The 22,242-nt window shown below is 42.6% G+C and overlaps 1 protein-coding gene across 1 annotated transcript in view; it reads left to right on the top strand.

Annotated features, from left to right (window-relative positions):
- The window catches only part of LOC136874888 (insulin-like growth factor-binding protein complex acid labile subunit), a 60,039-nt gene that overhangs the window by 725 nt on the left and 37,072 nt on the right, over window positions 1–22,242 (top strand). The gene's annotated exons all lie outside the window — the stretch shown is intronic.

The following is a 22,242-nucleotide window of genomic DNA, read 5'->3' as shown; positions in this document are numbered from 1 at the left end:
AATGGAAGGGAAGAAAAGAAGATACGTGGTATACGTCCGTTCTAAGAAAGTGACGGTAATCATCACCCATTTCGTCCAAGCATAACTGTTAATAATAATAATAATAATAATAATAATAATAATAATAATACAAACTGAACTGAAACAGGCAGGAATTACACCAGCAGATGTCCAGAACCGGTAATCTTCAGATCCAAAATTCACAAATGGAGAATTGACCAAGAGAAAAGACCAAAGAAGAAGACCGGAACAACTTGATCTGAAGACAGAAAGGAAGTCGACTGTAAAAGAATAAAAGAAATATGGGCACAAAGTAAGGTAAACGCGTGCCTCTAAGTACTCTGCGTAGTCCTAATTGGCTTGCTCGAAAATACATAAGTTGTTAATAATAATAATAATAATAATAATAATAATAATAATAATAATAATAATAATAATAGATATTATCTCTGGTTTTTCACCAAGGTTGCTGCATTTCGAATCAAGGCCAATGTAGGTGGCATTAAAAAATGAAAACTCATGTTCTTGTGGTTGAGTTTAATGAAAAATGAATGTCCTATGACTATGATCACTATATCAGTGGTCATGTAAAACTACGAACTTCCTTATTTATTATTATTATTATTATTATTATTATTATTATTATTATTATTATTATTATTATTATTATTATTATTATTATTATTATTATTATTATTATTATTATTAGATGTAAGTGGTTCGACAGCTAAGCAAACGAGCGCACACCTTACATACCTTTCTATGATTGTTGAAATTATTAGCCACGATACTTAGGCTACGTGGAGTCTGAACCATACGAAGGCAAATCAGTTTCCCCGTATGGATGGGGGCATAACATATATCCACTGCATTCTATACCTGTCGTAAAGGCAAGCAAAATTGGGGCTCTTAACTTAGAAGGGAAGCTTGGGGTCCACAGGGCCCTTAGCTGAGTACAGCATTTCTTCCTTTTGCACTTTATCGAGACCCCTCGCATTCATATTTCCTACCCATCCTCCTTTGGTGAAGTCTTGTTCGTTTCCATCTCCGAAGGTGTCAGGTTTTTGAGGCCTTGGGAGTGTTTCATTTTCAAGGCCTTCATGGTCCTTTCCTTAGGCTAAACTCTCATTCTTTGAAGTATCGAAACTCGTACGAAAACTAAACCTAACCCCATGGCGCAGGAGTCCTGAAGGGCCATGGCCTACCAAGCGACCGCTGCTCAGCCTGAATGCCTGCAGATTATGAGGTGTCGTGTGGTCAACACGACGAATCCTCTCGGCCGCTATTCTTGGCTCCCTTGACCGCGACCGCCATGTCAACGTCTGAAAGCTCCTGAATTGTAATCACGCAGGCTGAGTAGACCTCGAACCAGTCTTGAGATCCAGGTCAATATCCCTGACCTGGCCGGAAATCGAACCCTATGCCTTCGGGTAAGAGGCAGGCACGTTACCCCTACACCGTGGGGCGGGCTCAGAACTCGTCCACTTTTCCTTTTTTCCCAGTGGTTTAACGTCGTACTAACGCATTGAAGGCATTCAGCGACACAAGGACGGGAAGGTATCGACCCTGGCACAGTCCCAGCTTTTGTGTGATGTGAAAGTGGAAAACTACGATAAATCATCTGCCGCCGGTGAGATTCGAAGCTAGCATCTCCCGAATCCAAGCTCACAGCTACGGGACCACAACTGCACAGCCAACTCCCTCGGTCCACTTTTTTCTCCGATTAGTTCTAAGAGGGGTTCTGGCTCCTTGGCTGAATGGTCAGTTTAGTGACCATCAGTTCACAAGGCTCTGGGTTCGATTCTCAACTTAATCGGTAACTTTAACAACGCTGGTTAACTTCTCGAGTTCGGAGGCTGGGCTGTGTTCGTCACAACAAACATCTCCATTTACATACAGAACATCAGGCTTAAAACCACTACAGAAACATGAAGTTGTGAATAAATCCGTCCTGTTAGAGTTCGCGTCGGGAAGGGAATCCGTCCGTAAAACTGCGCTTAATTATGCAAAGTATCGGCCTCAGGGACTTGGGAAAAAGCTAGGAAGAAGGGGGAGTTTTCTTAGTTGTACAACCCGTTAAGATAATAATTACCATCACCACCACAACCTAACGAATCAGTTTATGTGTATTGACTGGTTTTTAACCTGCGACCACTTTGGTGGTCCATGCACTCAGCCATCATGCTTCGGTTGTTCAGTAAGGCGACAAGTCCTCACATATTGCCTATTCTTTCCAATTTCCTGCCAGACAAAAGCAGCTATATAACCGCTTTCCCTGACGACCATTAGGCTGCACCTCGCTATACTCATAATTAGGGTTCGTATGAAAAGGACAAATCATATTTCATTCCTAATGTCATTACACCCGAAATCTGAGAAATAACTGTAAATTATGGATCCCTGACCACGTTTAAAAGCAATTTTACTTTGCATATAAATGTATATTTCGGTAACTGTTATTGCTTTGGTCATATTTTGCTCAGTTTAGTGATATAAGAGGGGCTGCCTGGCCCAGGTGGTAAAGGTGTGCTCGGTTCGCCCGGAAGGACGTGGGTTCGAATCCCCGCCAGGAAGTCGTAATATTTAAGAAACGAGATTTCCACTTCCGGAGGTGCATATGGCCCTGGGGTTCACTCAGCCTACACCAAAAATGAGTACCAGGTTAATTCCTGGGGGCAAAGGCGGCCGGGCGTAGAGCCAAACACTCTACCCTATCATGTGCCGCGGTTAACAATGGTGGAAGCCTTTACCTTCCACTCCTCCAAGGGCCTTCATGGCCTGTATGGAGGTGACTTTGACTTTTTTGTTAGTGATATAAGGCCATATTTTCTTATATTCTGAGAATTTTTGTTGAAACTGAGGCGTCGTTTTTAATAGGTTATCTGTGTCGATGTTCAAACACAAAATATCCTTCTTTGCCCGAAACAGATAGGTAGCAGGTTTGGAAGACATGATTCCGAGAAAGAGATGCTGTACGAGCGTACGCCGACAGATACCAAAAATCATGCTAATATTTCATTTTTGGCTAATTTTTAGGAAAACAGAATGAGAACTACGTCTTAAGCCTATGATAATGAACGTATAAAGTTTTAACTTGCTCTGTTAATCTGCACGATTTAATGTGTTCGCTGTCCAACTCGTTGGCTGAATGGCCAGAGTACTGTCCTTTGGTTCAGAGGGTCCCGGGTTCGATTCCTGGCCGGGTCGGGGATTTTAACCTTAATTGGTTAATTCCAATGGCTCGGGGGCTGGGTGTGTGTGGCGTATTCAACATTAGAAATCATCCTAGGTTGAGACCTATTCTTCATCTTCACAGACATGCAGGTCGCCTAATAGGCCGTCTACTAGAAAAAGACCTGCACCAGGCCTCTACGGAGGCTGCATTATCGCTTTTCACTTTTTGACACGTTTAATGCCAGTAATACTCTAATACTTGTAACCTAGACCTAAAATATTTAAGTCTTATTTTACCTTTTTACAGGTCATATTTAGCTTATATTAGGGCATATTTTGTACTTTTTCGAATCGTAAACTTCGTAATAAACTTACCGAGCATTTTACTAATATAAAAAGCATGTGGTGTATGTCCGTACGTTCGTTTTTTTCTATCAAATTTGAAAGAGATGATATGGAAATCTGCACGATGCAAAACCGAAACCAACACTTTCAAAATTGTTGTCTGGCTGTCTTTCCGTTCGAATGAAATAAACGAAAAACTGCCAATCTGTTTTCTACGAAATCATTCAGCATTAAAGTAGAGCCATCCAGAAGTTCCCTGAGTTTAGTTTTATCTCAATCTTTTAGGAAGGAAATCAGAAATAGTTTTGTTTCTTTTTTACTAGTGGTTTAATGCCGCACTGACACATCCAAGGTTTTGGGCGACGGAAGGGTGGGAAAGATCTAGGACTGGGAAGGTAGCGGCATGGCCTTAATTTAATTGCAGTCCCAGCATTTGTCTGGTGTGAAAATGGGAAACCATTTTCAGGGCTACCGACAGTGGAAATCCAGCCCACCATCTCCCGAATGCAAGCTCATAGTTACGCGACTCTAACCGCACGGCCATCTCGCTTGGTAGAAATAGCATTATTTTAAAACATACAGGAAATAAATAGCTTGTCTGAAATTATACAGGGTCTGTGAGGAATTAGAGTCTGTACCAAAATCAGTCTTGCGTAACGAATAACGGAATGTATTGATACAAAGTTTGGCATACTGATATAGTAATGTTTAAAGAACGGGTTTATTCCATGCACTGATGGCTTCAGTCTGGGACTGCAAGCGTTGGCATGCATGAATCACATGGCTCTTAGTGATACTGGGCATTATTTAGTGGCTTTTAACGAATCAGTTGTATTGCAGAAATGTTGATTAGTCTCCCATTCAACAACGTTCCACAGGTAATAATCTATATGATTTACATTGCCTGACCATAAAGCTGAAGCACCCACAAGAAATGATCGGATGTCAATGTGGCTTTGTACACGTACACACTATCCATGAGTATGTAAATTATTAGAGTTGCAATTCTCTGTGACAGGTAGAAACGGCCACCGCAGTTTATTAGTATTGCTAGTGTTTAGTGTTGTTACCAGGCCTCATATGGCATATAAGGGGCGTAAACAGCGTCAGATATTGAGATATCCCTGTGAAGGACACGGAGATGCTGCGTACTCGTGTGAGTCGGCGTTTTTAGCTCCTGGCCGAGTTTGAACGGGGCCTCATTGTGGGTCTCTATTTGGCTGGATGCTCAAATCATGTAATATCGAGATTTTTGGGGCAATGGGATGTGTCAGTGGCCCGATATTGGACTGCATCGGAACGTGAGGGCAGGTACTTGTCGTCAAGTTTCCGGTCGACCACGTCTGACCACCACACGGGAGGATCGCCGTATTGTGCAGCAACCACATCTGCGCCTGCCATTAGACAACAAGAAATGGACTCCTTGTAACATTCTGTATCATCCCGCACTGTTGGTCGGAGACTAGCAGCATTCCCCTCACATGCGTAGGCTGCTGTTAACACCACAACACAAACGGCTGCGTTTGGAGTGGTGCTGTGACCGAGAAGCATGGACTGCTCACGAATTGTGTCGCATTGTGTTCGAATCACAGTTCTGCACTACCGCGGATGACCATCGTCTGCGAGTATCGCGGCGACCAGGAGAGAAGACCCATTCTTCCAATGTTTTGGAGAGGCACAGCGGGTTTACTCCTGGCGTCATGGTGTGGGGAGCTGTCGGGTATGACTTCAGGTCACGGCTGGTAGTGATTGAGGGACGGCACAACGGTACGTCACGGACGACCTGCGTCCTCATATGATACTTCTCATGCGACAGTATCATGGTGCCATTTTTCAACAGGACATTGCTCGTCTACACACAGCACGTATGTTTATGAAATGTCTGCGTGATGTTGAGGTACTCCCGTGGCCAGCAGGGTCCCCATATCTGTCGCTCATAGAACATGTGTGGGACCAACTTGGACGTCAACTCCATCCCAGAGCCAGTATCCAGGATATCAAGGACCAGTTATAACAGTTGTGGGCCAGCTTGACTTAAGAGAGATTACAACAGCTTTATGACACCCTCCCCAGATGAATCGAATCCGGAGCCCCAAAGCCCCGAGGCTCGAAGACCAAGGCTCTTCCATCCACTCAGTGACCATCCACTTTATTCACACGCCACGTTCAAGCCCAGTCCGTATATAAAATTTAATTCGACATGAAAGATAATTCAGCACAGCGTACGTAGGCCATCAACGGCTACAAGTTTACTTTGTTTACTGTCATAGTCATCAAAACAGAACACGAATTGAAATGTGTGTTCTTTTAGAAAGAACAAGAAGTATACATACATCTTCATTATAGACCGTTATGCCTTTCAGCGTTCAGTCTGCTAGCCTCTGAGAATTTACTAACCACCGCCACAATCTTCTATTTGTAGATAGTTCCGTGGCCTTGTTTATCTTCATATCATTAGAAACTGAGTCTAACCAGTTCCCTCTTGGTCTCGCTCTACTTCTCTTACCCTCCATAACAGAGTCTATTATTCTCCTAGGTAACCTTTCCTCCATTCGCCTCACATGACCCCACTACCGAAGCCGGTTTATGCGTACAGCTTCATCAATTGAGTTCATTCCTAACGTATCCCTCATCTCATTCCGAGTACCATTCTGCCATTGTTCCTACCTATTTGCACCAGCGATCTTTCTCCCTACTTTCATGCCCGTTACTTTTAATTTATGAAAATGATATCCTGAATCCACCCAGCTTTCACTCCTGTAAAGCAAAGAAGAATACGTAATACGTAAATGAAAACACACATAAACTGTAATTTCATGAAATAGTCGTATATATGAGGGGCTGATGCCTTTGCTGGCGAGATGTAGTGTTTACAGTGTACTATGTCTTCTGGTATGGGCTTGAATAAATTTGTTACTTGCATTGATCTGTCTCAGTCTCATCCTTGGTTTTGACAGTATGAAAGTGACCGGGGTATGAGCGATGCTAGTAATGCCATTTCTCATGCAGCCAGTCCTTGTTATGAATGGTGTGAAAATATCGCCCATAGGGTGGTCGGTTGGTACATGCATTTCAGTGGGCTTGGCAGACTGATATGTAATAGCAACTTCTGGCTCGGTGAAGAAAGCGACGGGAAACTACCTCACTCGCCATTTCCCTAGTGCGCCTCTTCAGGGATGCCTAGGCTATTTATGACAGCATTTGGCGGTGCTGTGCAAGATCAAACTAGCCTTCGGGCTGAATACCCAACATACATACATGAGGGGCTGCCTGGCCGGGACGGTAAAGGCGTGCTCGGTTCACCTGAAAGGATGCGGGTTCGATTCCCCGTTTCAAAGTTGAAAATTTTAAGAAACGATGTTTCCACTTCCGGAGTCACATGGAGGTTCACTCAGTCTACATGAAAAATGAGTACCACGTTAATTCCTGGGAGGAACGGTGGCCGGTCTTTAAAGCTAACCACTCTACCCCACCAAGCGCCGAGTTTACGGATAGGCTTTACCTTTCACCCCTACACGGGCCTTTATGGCTGCTAGAAAAAGGACTGCTTTTTATTCGCATATATGACAAGTGTGCCAAATCATGGTTTATAAACGTAATGAAAAGAACTTTATTCAGGAAATTGTCTACGAATAATTTTCTTGTTCCAGTTCTACTCGATAATCTGTATCTTGTTCGTTCCAAATAATCCATACTACATAATAATAATAATAATAATAATAATAATAATAATAATAATAATAATAATAATAATAATAATAATAATAATAATAACATGAATAAGCAGTTTCGTATGTTAGAATCATTCGTGTGGTTACTGCAAGTACGAGGGCTGTGTTCATTCCGTCTGTTGCTGTATTCTCCCTCGATAGCCAGCCATCACGACCGGAGCAAGTAGCGTGTGCTTACTAAAGCAACGAGTTGGTGACCTATGAGTTTATCCTCAGCGGATTTCCATAGCGTAACTGGGAAGACAGCCGAAGCATTTGTCTCGTTTTAATTGTGCTTCTGGAAGAAGAATATTGCGTTCAAGAGTAAAATCTGCCTCTTTAGGACACTTATCACTCATGTCACTGGGTACAATTTTGCCAGGTCGAAAGGTAGTATCTCAGAAGACAGTGCTCGAAAATTACGGAAGATATTTAGATATACAGTATATAACATTTTATTGTTTCTTGACACGATGTCAGGGATGACGTTAGGCACGCCATGTTTTTGCGGCCGGATGCACCTCCTGACGCCAACTTCAGTTAAGGACATGATGATGATGATGAAATAATTATGGTGAATGAAATGGGGTGAGGAGATAGGACGGAATGGGCTGTGGCCAATGAATAGGAATTGCCCGGAAGTGAAGATGGGAAACCACAGAAATCCATTCTCAGAACAGTCGACGGTGGGATTCGAACTCACGAGTCTCTAGAATGCAGAGAGTGGCTATGATCGTTAAGGCGCTGAAGTCTATGTGGTCTAACACCGTGGTTAGGCGGTTCGAGTCCCGTTGATCGAAAAAAATTACCGTCAGAATGTTGGCCCGCAGGGTAGAAGAGGTGGTATAGATTGCAGTGTTCAGTGATCATATGAAGCGAGGGCATATGGTGCTGTTGAGGGCGATTCGTCCGTCGAATTGGGACGTAAATCTTTGAGCAGACCCCTTGACGTTATTCGACAGGCGTATACTACGCACTGACACCGGCTTTCACCCCCCTCCCTACATCATCACCATTCCACATCCAGACGCGCAGGTCGCCTATGGATGTCAAATAGAAATACCTGCACCAGGCCAGCCGAACATGTCCTCGAACTCTCCCGGCACTAAACGTCATTCGATGAATAAATAATAAATAGTCTAATCTGAAGAACTTTCTCTTCCTTACGACAATAAGCATGATTGTTGTTTACTGGGACTTAACATCTAGGTCATCGCCCCGCTCTCCTTTCTCTTCCCACTTGCCCTCAAAGACATGGTTCTTCGTCAAACGTATAAACATCGTACGCATGAAGTTCGACTGAGGTGATATATCAATACATGATCTACTACTAATTCCTGCTAAGATTTGGAACTTTGAGGGCAAGGGAAAGAGAAGGGGAACGGGGCGATGACCTAGATGTTAAGATGTACCCACCAAGCGTCTATCGAAGTATACATTATAAAGCGGTGATTAAAATGGTTCAATCATGTTTGTCGAATGAGCACCTCTCGGCTGCCGCAACAACTCTTCTGGTGACAATGATCATCCCCAAAAGGAATATCCCTCAAACGGGAAGAACACCTGGCTCTAGAACATCGAAGAATATCCAAAGGGCCACAGTCTAACATCATTTTCGCCAGAGTCTTAGCCACCATCAAAAAGAAATGAAAATATATCGTGGAATTTCTGCGGAGTCCAGTGGCACCCACAGTAGTGTAGTAATGGCTACGGGGTTTGCTCCCAATACTAGTCATCATCAAAGGATCAAAGAAGAGAAGAAAGACAATATAACTGGAAAAGTTCCAAAATAAAGCGTGGTTTACGACAAAAGAGCAATGTAACGTAACTGTTGCAAATTTTGGACTGGGAAGACTTGGGATAAGGAGATGAGCTGCTCGACTAAGCGGTATATCGTGAGCTGTCAGTGGAGAAAAAGCTTGGAATGACATTAGTAGACGATTGAGCTTGTGTGGACTTTTAAAGGTAGGAAAAAGTCGGAATTTAAGAGGACAAATTGGGGCATATTTTCGTTTATAGGACGAGGTAATAGGAATTGGAATAAAATATCAAGGGAGTTCTTTGAAATCGTTTAGGAAAAATGTAGGTAAACAATGGATAGGGAATTTACTACCTGGGCGACACCTCCAAATAATGATTGATTGATAAGAAGAAGACTGCCGCTGCTTCGGACAGAGTGGATCCCTGACAATGCTCGGCCCGGTTTCCCCGTGAAAGATTGAGAGCTGGCAACCCAACTGAACCACGATTTGACAATCCAGAAAATATCTTCTGTCTTCACCACTGTCTAGGCTGTGAAAGGATCAATATATAATAATTTCGTGTGGCTATTTCTAGCCGAGTGCAGCCCTTGTAAGGCAGACTCTCCGATGACGGTGGGCGGCATCTGCCATATGTAGGTAACTGCGTGTAATTGTGGTGGAGTACAGTGTTATGTGTAGTTTGTGAGTTGCAGGGATGTTGGGGACAGCACAAACACGCAGCCCCCGGGCCATTGGAATTAACCAATGAAGGTTAAAATCCCCGACCCGGCCGGCAATCGAACCCGGGACCCTCTGAACCGAAGGCCAGTACGCTGACCATTCAGCCAACGAGTCGGACTGAAAGGATCAATCAGAACATTTTGTACTATTTGAAGGTGCTCAAATACGCCAGCCTCGAGTCGGTAGATTTTCTGGCACATAAAAGAACTCCTGTGGGACTAAATTCCGCCACCTCGGCGTCTCCGAAAACCGTAAAAGTGGTTAGTGGGACGTCAAGCCATTAATAGTATTATTAAAATATTTTGTGTACCGTTTTGCAACAAAGGACATTTTCTTCAGATAATCCCACTTATTTCTGGGGTCGTTGGTGTCGCTCAGATCATTTTGGTATTTTTTCCGGGGTTTAAGGCCGGATGCCCTTCCTGATGCCACGTGATTTTTGAGATGAAAATTTCAAACCAGAACATACCGGAATTCGATCCTCGATCTTGCAGGTGGAAAGCCATCAGCTAAGCCAATGAAACTAATCATGCTTCCCTACGTATGTAACAAATATGTTTCTTTTTTTAAAATTTGTAATTTCAGAGCTCTCTTACTATTACTGGTTTTCGAAGCTTCGAGATGTTCCGGAAGTTAACATTCGTTGTTTTCTTTAATCATTCTCGTGACTTACAAGGATTTGTTCTTGAATGAGATAATTCTGTATAACATAACACACCGAGTACCCTATCTTATCTTGCTGCTGTCATAGCAAACACCATCCTCCTTATTGCTATAGTAGAGTCAACAACAGCATCGCAACGTAAGCCTTAGGTTAGCTGGCGCCTTGAAAATGCTATGTCGAAACAGAGTTTATATCAATAAGTGTTTAGTTTTCCTTGGCAACAATTAGTCAGCAGAATCAAGGCAGGTGGCATGTGCAATTAAACAATAAAAAGGTTTTCCTCAAAAGATGTGTACAAGGGTCAGTCAGTAACGATTGAGAATACTAACTCACTGGTTTCGCGTGCAAAACAGTCTATGAAGGTAAAGGTTTCCACCACCCGTAAACTCGGCTAGCTATTTGCTTTACGTCGCACCGACACAGATAGGTCATATGGCGACGACGGGATAGGAAATGTCTAGGAATGGGAAGGAAGCCGCCGCGGCCTTAATTAATGTACAGCTCCAGCATTTGCCTGGTGTGAAAATGGGAAACCACGGGAAACCACCTTTACGGCTGCCGACATTGGGGTTCGAACACATTATCTCACAGCCGCGCACCCCTTACCGCACGGCCAACTTGCCCGGTATAAACTCAGCACTAAGTGGGGTAGAGTGATTAACTTTATGCCCGACCGCCTTCGCCACAAGGATTTAACACGGTGCTCATTTTCGTGAGTGTACATCAGGGTAAAGTGCCTATCAAGTAGGGGAGATTTTAAATGTAAGAAAGAAGTTGGATTCAAGAGGACAAATGGGTGCAAACATTCGTTTATAGGAGGAGACTGAGTGGATTCCTTTCTTTGGTTAAATATGATATATATTCCACTTCTTAGTAAAGTGTTAATTGTGTAATTTATAGGACAAAAGTGACGATTAACAGGGGAGAGAATATGCTCTATCCAAAACGTCATGGAAATGATGAAATAATGAATGAAGTCAGAAATACTCGTACATTCTTTTTCATCCATTGTTTTCGTCACTGAAAATAGAACACACAACCTACCGCAACAGTCATATTTTCATAAAACACATCTAAGTTGACTGGATCTGTTGCTGAAGTAAATTTATTTCGTCCCATTACAGTGTATAACAGCCATCATTTTAAGCTTTGGAAACACAAGCGATTCTCCGTTGCACTTAAAGTTAATGTCAGATTTCTACTGAAACAAACAGCTAAACTTGACGTCATTGGCATTGCTGTCACTTCTTCTGGTGATAACATTTCTTCAATGCCCGACAATTAATTTTGATATTGACCATGCTTTCTATAGTATGATAACCCAGATTTTTTTGTAGTAAGTAGTTCGTTAGGCCTTTCCTATCCCACCGTCATCATAAGACCTGCCTGTGTCAATGCGACGTAAAGCCACTAGCAAAAAAAGGTAGTTAGTTTTTCTAATACGATCTTAACCGTTTTCTTAGTAAGGGGTCTTTTGTTACGTTTGTTTTCATGACAAGGTTTATACCATTTTGTCCGTTTAAATTGGCTGCGGAACTTACAGCCAATAATTTCAAACTGAACGACGAATAAGCCCAGATCTATTTGTGGTGGGACACAGAGTTTACAGTGCACTATTTCTTCTGATATAGGCTAGAAGAAAATTGATCTATCTCATTCTCATCCTTTCACGATATGAAAGTGACTGAGAAATGAGGAATGCTAGTATTCCACATGCAGCTAGTCCCTGTGATGAATGGTACGAAAGTGTTACTCATAGGGTTGGTTAGTATACGCAGTTCAGTGGGATTCGAAGACTGATATATAATAGATCCTTCTGGTTCAGTTGACGCAAGTGTAATAGACTGATATAACTTGAAAACAATATTGTTTAACCCATGGGTAAATAATGCAACTATCGAGCTCGAATTATTATTATTATTATTATTATTATTATTATTATTATTATTATTATTATTATTATTATTTCCGGCTCCATGGCTAAATGGTTAGCTTGCTGGCCTTTGGTCACAGGAGTCCCTGGTTCGATTCCCGACAGGGTCGGGAATTTTAACCATAATTGGTTAATTCCCCCGGCACGGGGAATGGTTGTATGTGTCGTCTTCATCATCATTTCATCCTCCTAACGACGCGCAGGTCGTCTACGGTCGTCAGATCAAAAGACCTGCACCTGGCGAGCCGAAGTCTTCGGACACATCCCGGCACTAAAAGCCATACGCCATTATTATTGTTACCGTGTTTTAGTGGTAGGTAGAGGAGAAAGAAGGTGCGGGCGTGAACGGGTCTCAAGCTACGGAAGAGAAACTAAGTAAAATTTAACCAGGTTATATTTTCTTTTCAAAATTAAGTAACAACAAATAGAACAGGTACTTAGTAGCAGAAACACGATTTGAAATATACAACTTACACGGTTACCCCCTTCGGGGCTTCAAGAATCAGATACATAAGTCTTGAGCAATGAGCTCAACTTTCCAATATAAACCATTCAACAAAGGGGCCGAAAACCCCCAATCATGCCAGAAACACCAGTTTCCAATTGCATCGAAAAAGCCTCCTTGAGGCAGAAACTACAACTTTCAAGAAAGGGTTACTTCCCCTTAAAATACAAGCCTATCACAGGCCACTCAGAATTCTACCTTTAAGCTGTCCTCCAAGGACATATATACAGGGGTAAAATACCCAATCTACTGAGGTCTATTAAATGAAAAGCAGGTTAATTGAATGACCTCTAAAACAATTTGAGAGGAGGCGAACTTGCACTCCTAATACACTTTGATTTTAAAACCTACTTTGGCACTAGGCCGTTATTACAAGGGCTAATCCCATACTACAGAGGTGACTTAATAGCAATTTACATTACATTACGGAAGATTTGGTTGAGAGAATAAGTTCACCTCAAGACAATGTGAGTGGGAGCTCGAGAGGGTTAAGCACTCTCTATCCCGATATGTCGTTTTAAAATAGAATAGATACCAGTTGTTTTTACATTTTAGGAAAAGGTTACATGGTTGAACGCTTAGAACCCGCCCCGAAAGTTAAACTGCTGAGCAAGAAAAGAAAGAATTTATTAATCGGCCATTACCTTATTGTTGACCGCCGCCGAGGAAAGAGGCGCTTCCCGCCTCCTGCTATGTACTTAATTCACTGAAAGATGGAACAGAAGTGGCCCAGAGACCCAAAAATCAGCAGTTTAAATACTCTCGCGGAAGTTTCTAGGCGTTAGGGGAAAGAAAACACCCGCCCACAATGTTTTTATTGGATAGGACCCCGCAACAGATACAAGTTGGGGGAAGATACACCAGATTGGTCAGAAATTACTAAAAGAAATTCGGGATTGGATAAATCTAAAACAAGGGGAAAAAGAGGGGTATACAGCCAACTTAAACAATAACAGAAAGAAATTTAACAAAACACAAACTTTTGAAATAAAAATTTCTCCAACAAAATAGTTCTTTGACTCCGCACAAGGGTGCACTATTGTTGATCTTCAGTAGTGTCCTCTAGAAGAGAAAGTTCACACTTCTTACTTCAAGCGAAACAAAAACACATCAAAAGTGACACAGTTCAAAAACTCAAAATTTTCCACGTGGTGACATCTTCTGAGAAGGTAGAGAATTAATAGAGTAGATAAAGTTCAACCTTCCTCCAGAAGAGGAGTTTCAACCGGCGCAACTTTTAAATAAACGGTGTAGAGGTGTACCGCCCGGTACAGACCTCCCCCCCCCCAAAAGTTCCTCCAAGGGGTAACACAGAAGAACATAACTTTTGTTTGAAAATAAGTTCCAAGTTTTGATGTTGAGATTAAGATAACTTGCAGAAGTATTTGAGAAATTTCTTAATTCGGTTCCAAAATTTTGTTGTTGCAGGTGAAGTAAAGTCTTTATGTTTATAGAAGTTGAATTTCTGAAGATAAGCTTTTAATACTTAAAAGTGAAGGAAAAATTTGCAATGTCCACCAAATATTGCTGTTGAATTCCCAAGTGTAGTTATCTCTTATAGTAACTGTCCATGTAGTTGATGTTGATGAAGTTGGATGGCCGGACCGGCCGTTGCAGCTTGCGTCCAAAGGAGGCCGCTCGGACCCCTTAAGTACCCTGAGATACCGCTCGCCCGCACTATGAGGGGAGCAGAGGTGTTGAAACACGCCGCGCCCGCGGTGAACATATACAGGCTGCGGGCCAGTAGCAGGTCGTGCGCCGCACATCCGCCTTGGCCGGGAGGAGAGCTCCGGCTCGCCGTGCACATGTCGGCCTCGCTGGAGAGGAGGGGGCCCATCCCCCTCCCCAGTTACTGCACGGCGCTGCGCGGCTGCGGGGGCACTGAAACATTAAGCTAGGCGGCAGAATTGTGTTGGACCATCATGTTTCTTTTAAGGGCACAGGCATGTAAAGAGATTGAGGGGCCAGCGGCGTGCAGATATCCATGGCATTTCATCTAAGCCAGCCACTGAGTGTAGTGGAGCAGGAGACGGGAGCGTGGTAATGGCCGTGGAAAGGACAGAATGGCAGTTTAACGGGTCGGGACAGGTTTTACAAAAATGCTTACATCCGAAACAAAATATTATAGGTAGTGCAGAATGCCTTAAAAATGAAACTCAAAAAAAAAATATAACCTTCATATCCTTTTCAAATTATATGAAGCAAGTTGAAACTAAATTTACACCGGTTTCACCTGTGACAGGTGAACCCTAAATATCCTCTCGGTGGCTGGATTACTTAACAATAAGGTAACCGGCGTAAGAAAATCGAGAATGATACAAGGCCCCTGAAATCTGGGGGCAAGCTTGCCCGCGGGAACAAAATTTTTGACCATTACTTGGTCACCTACCTTTAAAGGGGTGGGTCTCCGTCCACGATCATACCTTTCCCTAACCTTTTCATGAGATACCTTAAGATTGGCTTTAGCCTTCTTCCAAAGATCTTTAATATTATCCGGATCTATTGTCTCGGGCAGAATGTCACTCAGAGACCAGAGGTTAGAGAGCGGCGTGTTGGGAACAAACTTAAACATCAAAGAAGCTGGAGTAAACTTGTGTGATTCATGAACCGCCGAATTCAAAGCAAAAGCTAACCAATGCAGGGACGTGTCCCACCTAGAATGATCTTCATGATGATAGGCAATAAGTGCGGACCTGAGATTACGGTTAACCCGTTCAGCCAGAGATGGTTGAGGGTAATAAGCAGAAGTGGTTACATGAGAGATGGACAAGTCAAAACAGAATTTACGAAAAAGATTTGATGTGAACGCCTTAGCATTATCAGATACAATATATTGGCACGGACCAAAAGAAGCAAAAATAGAATTTAGACAGGTAATGGTGGACTGAGCGGTAGCCAGCTTAGTCGGAAATAACCAAGAAAATCTGGTAAAACCATCTACGCATACAAAGATGAATTTGTTGGCGTTTCCCTTCGACTGGGGGAAGGGTCCTACATAATCAATATACAGGCGTTCCATGGGGCGCGACGCTTGATGAGAAGACAAAAGGCCTACTTTAGTGGACATGGTGGGTTTACTGATCAAACAAGATTTACAAGCTTTTACAAGTTCCCGAATTTCACCGTCCATACCTTTCCAGATGAACATGTCACGAATCATTTCACGAGTTTTAAAGATACCCAGATGCCCTCCTAATGGGGTCTCATGATAATACTTGAAGATCATAGGTACAAGAACAGCTGGAACAACAACTTTCATCATCTTATCATGCCTCGAAGGGCAACATAGAACACCATTCCTCAGAACATACGGGACAACATGTTCCCCAGAAGAAAGGGTTTCCATTATCGGAGCCAGCGTCGGATCTTCACGTTGGTATTTCTCAATATCCCTAAAAAGCATGGGAGCATCTGTTAAGATGGCATTAACACCAGATAGTATGGACTCGGAAGGTGATGAACTGTCGACCGGTTCGTGGGTCTCGACGTCGTTATAAAACATACGGCTGAGTCCATCAGCAACAACATTTTCGGTACCTCTGATATGTCTAACATCAAACTGGAAGGCGGAAATACGAATAGCCCAGCGGGCTATACGACCAGTACGACGCGGCCTACCTAAGACCCAGCTTAAGGCTTGATTATCTGTCTCCAGGTCGAATTTAACGTGTTCCAGATAGAGACGGAACTTTTCTAAGGCAAATAAGACTGCCAAACCTTCGAGCTCATAGATGGAATACTTGGCTTCTTGAGCCGACAATGTCCTAGACGCATAGGCGATGGGTCGCCTCCCTAGTTCAGTCTCTTGAAGAAGGACTGCCGCTACTGCTGACGACGATGCGTCGGTTTGGACAATGAATTTCTTCGAGAAATCAGGCATAGCAAGGACAGGGGCATTACAGAGAGCTAATTTCAGATCTTCAAAAGCGGCTTGTTGAGAAGGTCCCCACTCGAATTTGATGCCTTTCCTACGAAGAAGGTTTAAGGGCGCCGCTCTATTAGCAAAGTTAGGAATGAACTTTCTGAAGAAATTCACCATACCAATGAACCTGGCGATACCTTTAATGTCCTTGGGAGGTTTAAAATCACGGATGGCCTGTGTTCTAGAATGATCGACTGCTACACCATCGGGTGACACAATATACCCTAGGAATGACATAGAGGGCTTAGCAAAGGCAACCTTGGACAACTTAACAGTTAACCCAGCCTTACGAAGGCGATCAAGAACTTCTCGCAGATGATCTAGATGTTCTTCAAAAGTCTCTGAAAATACTACGACATCATCTAAGTAGTGATATAAGTACTCGAATTTGATGTCGGAGAAGACCCTATCTAGCAGCCTAGTGAGCACAGCTGCTCCCGTGGGGAGCCCGAAAGGCACGCGGTTGTATTCATATAAATTCCAGTCCGTGGCAAACGCTGTAAGGTGTTTAGACTCTTCGGCAAGGGGAATTTGATTATAGGCCTGATTTAGGTCCAAGATGGTGAAGAACTTGGCCTTACGAAACCATGAAAAACAAGAATGAAGGTCGGGAAGGGGCACAGATTGTAACACCACCTTCCGATTGAGAGCCCTGTAATCAATGACAGGCCTGAAGCCTCCCTGGGGTTTCGGTACTAGAAAAATAGGCGAAGAATACGCTGACTTAGAGGGCCTAATAATACCGTCCTTTAACATCTGATCGATGATTTCCTTCAGAGCCTTCATTTTAGGTGGAGATAGCCTATACGGTGGAAAACGTACAGGAATCGAATCCGTAACCTCAATTTTGTATTCTATAAGGTCAGTAACACCAAGAGTATCAGAGAACACCTCGGGAAACGACTGACACAGTTTGCGAATACTATCAGCCTGCTCCTCAGGTAGATGTCTAAGGTCTAACAACATCTCATCCTGGGTAGGCGAAATAGAAGAACATGACACAGAATTACACTTTAATAGTGGGATTTTACAACTAGAAGCAAATTTGAATGTGCACGACCTAGACTTGAGATCGAGCACAAGACCAGTGTGAGAAATAAAATCGGCTCCCAATATAATGGGGCAAGACAATTGCTTGGCCACAAACAATTTAATTTTCCATGTAAACTTAAAAACACGAATTTTGACCAGTAAGGAACCTAGAATTTCTAATGGAGATGAATTAGCCGAAACGTATTGAACAGGAGAAGAGACATAGTCAGGAAGTTTACAAACCGATTTCAATTTAGAATACCATTCAGCCGCAATAATCGAACAAACACTACCTGAATCTAAGAGAGCTGTTATAGGCTCGTTATTTAACTCAATCTTAAGAAAAGGAACAGGTGCGGGGGTATCCGCCGCAATCCTAAGACATTCTTTAGGGCATTCAAAAGATGAATTTGAAGGCTGATCGTTCTCTGCATTTACAATCTGTTTACTAGGGGCTGAGTCTCGGGAAGATGGATTAGTCGACTCAACCGAAGCCACTAGTCACTTTTTATTATTGGCATAGATGGAATTTGCACCAGAAGTTGAGCAGGAGGGGGTGCTATTTGAGTTCGGACAATTATTGGCGATATGTGAGAAGGCCCCACATTTAAAACAGCCTTGTGCTGAACCAGCTCCATTATTTGCCCTACTACTTTTGACCAATGGACATTTATTGCGAAGATGGTCAGGCGACCCGCAAGCATAACATTTACGGGGTGTGACTGGTCGGCGAGGTGGAGGCCGAGTGTTACTAAAGGAAGGCGGGGGTTCTTTCGCTACACGCAAGGAATCGGCGTATCTAACTCCTTCCGCTGAGACGGCCAACGCTTCAAGTTCAGAAAAAGTTTGCGGGCACGCCGCAAAACACAAGTATGACCTATAAGATGGTGAAATGCCTTCCACAATAGCTTGTACAATTTGGTCCTCAGGGAAGTGAAGAGCAAACACCCTGGTATAAAACTTAATGTCTTGTATGAAATCAGCCAAGTTTTCATCCAACCTCTGTACTCGATAATAGTATTTCTGAATCAGAGATGACCTTGCGCGGGCAGGAATAAAATTAGCAAGTAGATGTGCATGAAAATCTTCGATGGATGACTGTTCAGCTATGGCTCTTACTATTTTGTCGGAGAGAATACCAATAGCATACGGATAGATAATTTGCAAGATTTGACATGGAGACAGAGAAAAAACAAGGGCATGATCCTGAAATTCCACTAGAAATCTTAAAAATGAAATTACGTCACTGGTGGTATTAACAGAAAACTTGGATATACCTCTGAGCAACATTGCCAATGGATGAGGCAAGCTACTAAATCCGGGTGACATAGTAGGTAAAGGTTTCAATGGCAAGGAAGTCAATTCAGAACGGATGTTACTCAATGATGCACGACGTTCAGATTCGTTGTCCAATGGGGCAGGGATAGTTTGAGCAGCAACGGTTATCCTATAAACTTCTCCCTTGGGAGGCGCTTCCTCACTACCTGCATTCACTATGGTGGGTTGATCAGATTTGGGAGGAACTTCCCCAGTTAACAATTGAGTGACCTTACTAGATAACTCGGAAATATTTTCCAGGAGCGTACTAGCTTCCTTCCTCTGAACGTCATTCAGTTTTAGAGACAACAGATCGTTAACCCTATTCGAAAAATGATATAGCCTGCCTTGCACACGCTTAATTTGATTAGGAGACGGATCATTTTCATCAAAAAAACTAACTACAGAAGCTAGCCCAGTAATATTCTCCGTGATCGTGGAAAGAGAGTCGTCAATTTCTTTCTCTCCCAAATTGGGGATGGAAATGGGCAAATCAAGGGACTCTCTAAGCTTGTTAGTGTCTATTGCAACCGTGCCTCCAGATTGCACATTTCTGATAGTTAATTCATAGATCAACTCCTCCTTGCGCAAATAGTTAAGAAGGAGAACATCGCGAGGGCCGGGCATGGTGACAGAACAATTTTGAAAAACTCAAAAAATTCCAGCAACTGGGAAAATAGTTAGAGTTCGGAACAAACAATGTTTAGCCGTCAAAAGGGGCTAAATTGAGACCCATTCAACCACGCTCTGCTACCACTTGTTACCGTGTTTTAGTGGTAGGTAGAGGAGAAAGAAGGTGCGGGCGTGAACGGGTCTCAAGCTACGGAAGAGAAACTAAGTAAAATTTAACCAGGTTATATTTTCTTTTCAAAATTAAGTAACAACAAATAGAACAGGTACTTAGTAGCAGAAACACGATTTGAAATATACAACTTACACGGTTACCCCCTTCGGGGCTTCAAGAATCAGATACATAAGTCTTGAGCAATGAGCCCAACTTTCCAATATAAACCATTCAACAAAGGGGCCGAAAACCCCCAATCATGCCAGAAACACCAGTTTCCAATTGCATCGAAAAAGCCTCCTTGAGGCAGAAACTACAACTTTCAAGAAAGGGTTACTTCCCCTTAAAATACAAGCCTATCACAGGCCACTCAGAATTCTACCTTTAAGCTGTCCTCCAAGGACATATATACAGGGGTAAAATACCCAATCTACTGAGGTCTATTAAATGAAAAGCAGGTTAATTGAATGACCTCTAAAACAATTTGAGAGGAGGCGAACTTGCACTCCTAATACACTTTGATTTTAAAACCTACTTTGGCACTAGGCCGTTATTACAAGGGCTAATCCCATACTACAGAGGTGACTTAATAGCAATTTACATTACATTACGGAAGATTTGGTTGAGAGAATAAGTTCACCTCAAGACAATGTGAGTGGGAGCTCGAGAGGGTTAAGCACTCTCTATCCCGATATGTCGTTTTAAAATAGAATAGATACCAGTTGTTTTTACATTTTAGGAAAAGGTTACATGGTTGAACGCTTAGAACCCGCCCCGAAAGTTAAACTGCTGAGCAAGAAAAGAAAGAATTTATTAATCGGCCATTACCTTATTGTTGACCGCCGCCGAGGAAAGAGGCGCTTCCCGCCTCCTGCTATGTACTTAATTCACTGAAAGATGGAACAGAAGTGGCCCAGAGACCCAAAAATCAGCAGTTGAAATACTCTCGCGGAAGTTTCTAGGCGTTAGGGGAAAGAAAACACCCGCCCACAATGTTTTTATTGGATAGGACCCCGCAACAGATACAAGTTGGGGGAAGATACACCAGATTGGTCAGAAATTACTAAAAGAAATTCGGGATTGGATAAATCTAAAACAAGGGGAAAAAGAGGGGTATACAGCCAACTTAAACAATAACAGAAAGAAATTTAACAAAACACAAACTTTTGAAATAAAAATTTCTCCAACAAAATAGTTCTTTGACTCCGCACAAGGGTGCACTATTGTTGATCTTCAGTAGTGTCCTCTAGAAGAGAAAGTTCACACTTCTTACTTCAAGCGAAACAAAAACACATCAAAAGTGACACAGTTCAAAAACTCAAAATTTTCCACGTGGTGACATCTTCTGAGAAGGTAGAGAATTAATAGAGTAGATAAAGTTCAACCTTCCTCCAGAAGAGGAGTTTCAACCGGCGCAACTTTTAAATAAACGGTGTAGAGGTGTACCGCCCGGTACAATTATTATTATTATTATTATTATTATTATTATTATTATTATTATTATTATTATTATTATTATTATTATTATTATTATTATTATTGTTGTTGTTTTTACTTGTGAGATAAGGCTATGAAGTGTTTACATCCATTTACTATTATTATTTACGGACGATCGTATTATTTGTGAGGTTATGTTATGAAACATGTGCTTAGTATATCCTGGTATCCTCCTTTTGTGAAGCCCAGGCTATTAAAGCCGATGATGGAGCTATTAGGGAGTATTGAACATGTGTACCGAACAGTTAATGGTTCCACGGCTGAATAACATTCTCACACCCTAACGACTTGATGATGACATATATCACAGTAAAAGTCCCTGAATTCTATCTACCAGGTGCATGCATAAGATTTTTTCTGGTTTTGTGGTAAAGGAAACACGTACGTATCAAGAGATATTCATTTTTTGTTTGTTCAAAATAGCGGCCATCGGCTTCTACACACTTCACCCATCTTTGAGGTAAGTTACGAATACCGTGCCAGAAAAACTGCTTGTCTTTTGCGGCAAACCATTCGTCGAGGCATTTTCCAACTTCTTCGAAATTGCTGAAAAGCTGCTCTGCAAGCACGTGCCTCACTGATGCGAGTAGGAGATAGTCAGATGGCGCCAAGTCGGGGGCATTACGGCGGGTGCGGAAGGATATCCCATCCATGGGATTTCAAGGTGTCTTTCACTGGTTTTGCTGTGTGAGACGGCGCATCGTCGTGTTACAAAATCACTGCCATGTCTTCTGTCCATTCCAGTCGTCTTCCGATCAATGCGTGATTTAAATTCATCATCTGTTGGCGATAACGTTGAGCTTGAGTTGGGTCATCATCCAGTAACGCCAGTAATGTCATATGAAAACGTGCTGGACCTAATTTCCAAATATGCAA

This window comes from Anabrus simplex, chromosome 5 (assembly GCF_040414725.1).
Source record: "Anabrus simplex isolate iqAnaSimp1 chromosome 5, ASM4041472v1, whole genome shotgun sequence".
NCBI classification, from domain to species: Eukaryota; Metazoa; Arthropoda; class Insecta; order Orthoptera; family Tettigoniidae; genus Anabrus; species Anabrus simplex.
Note: the sequence above shows the minus strand (reverse complement) of the source record. Positions and strands in the feature narration are given on the sequence as shown.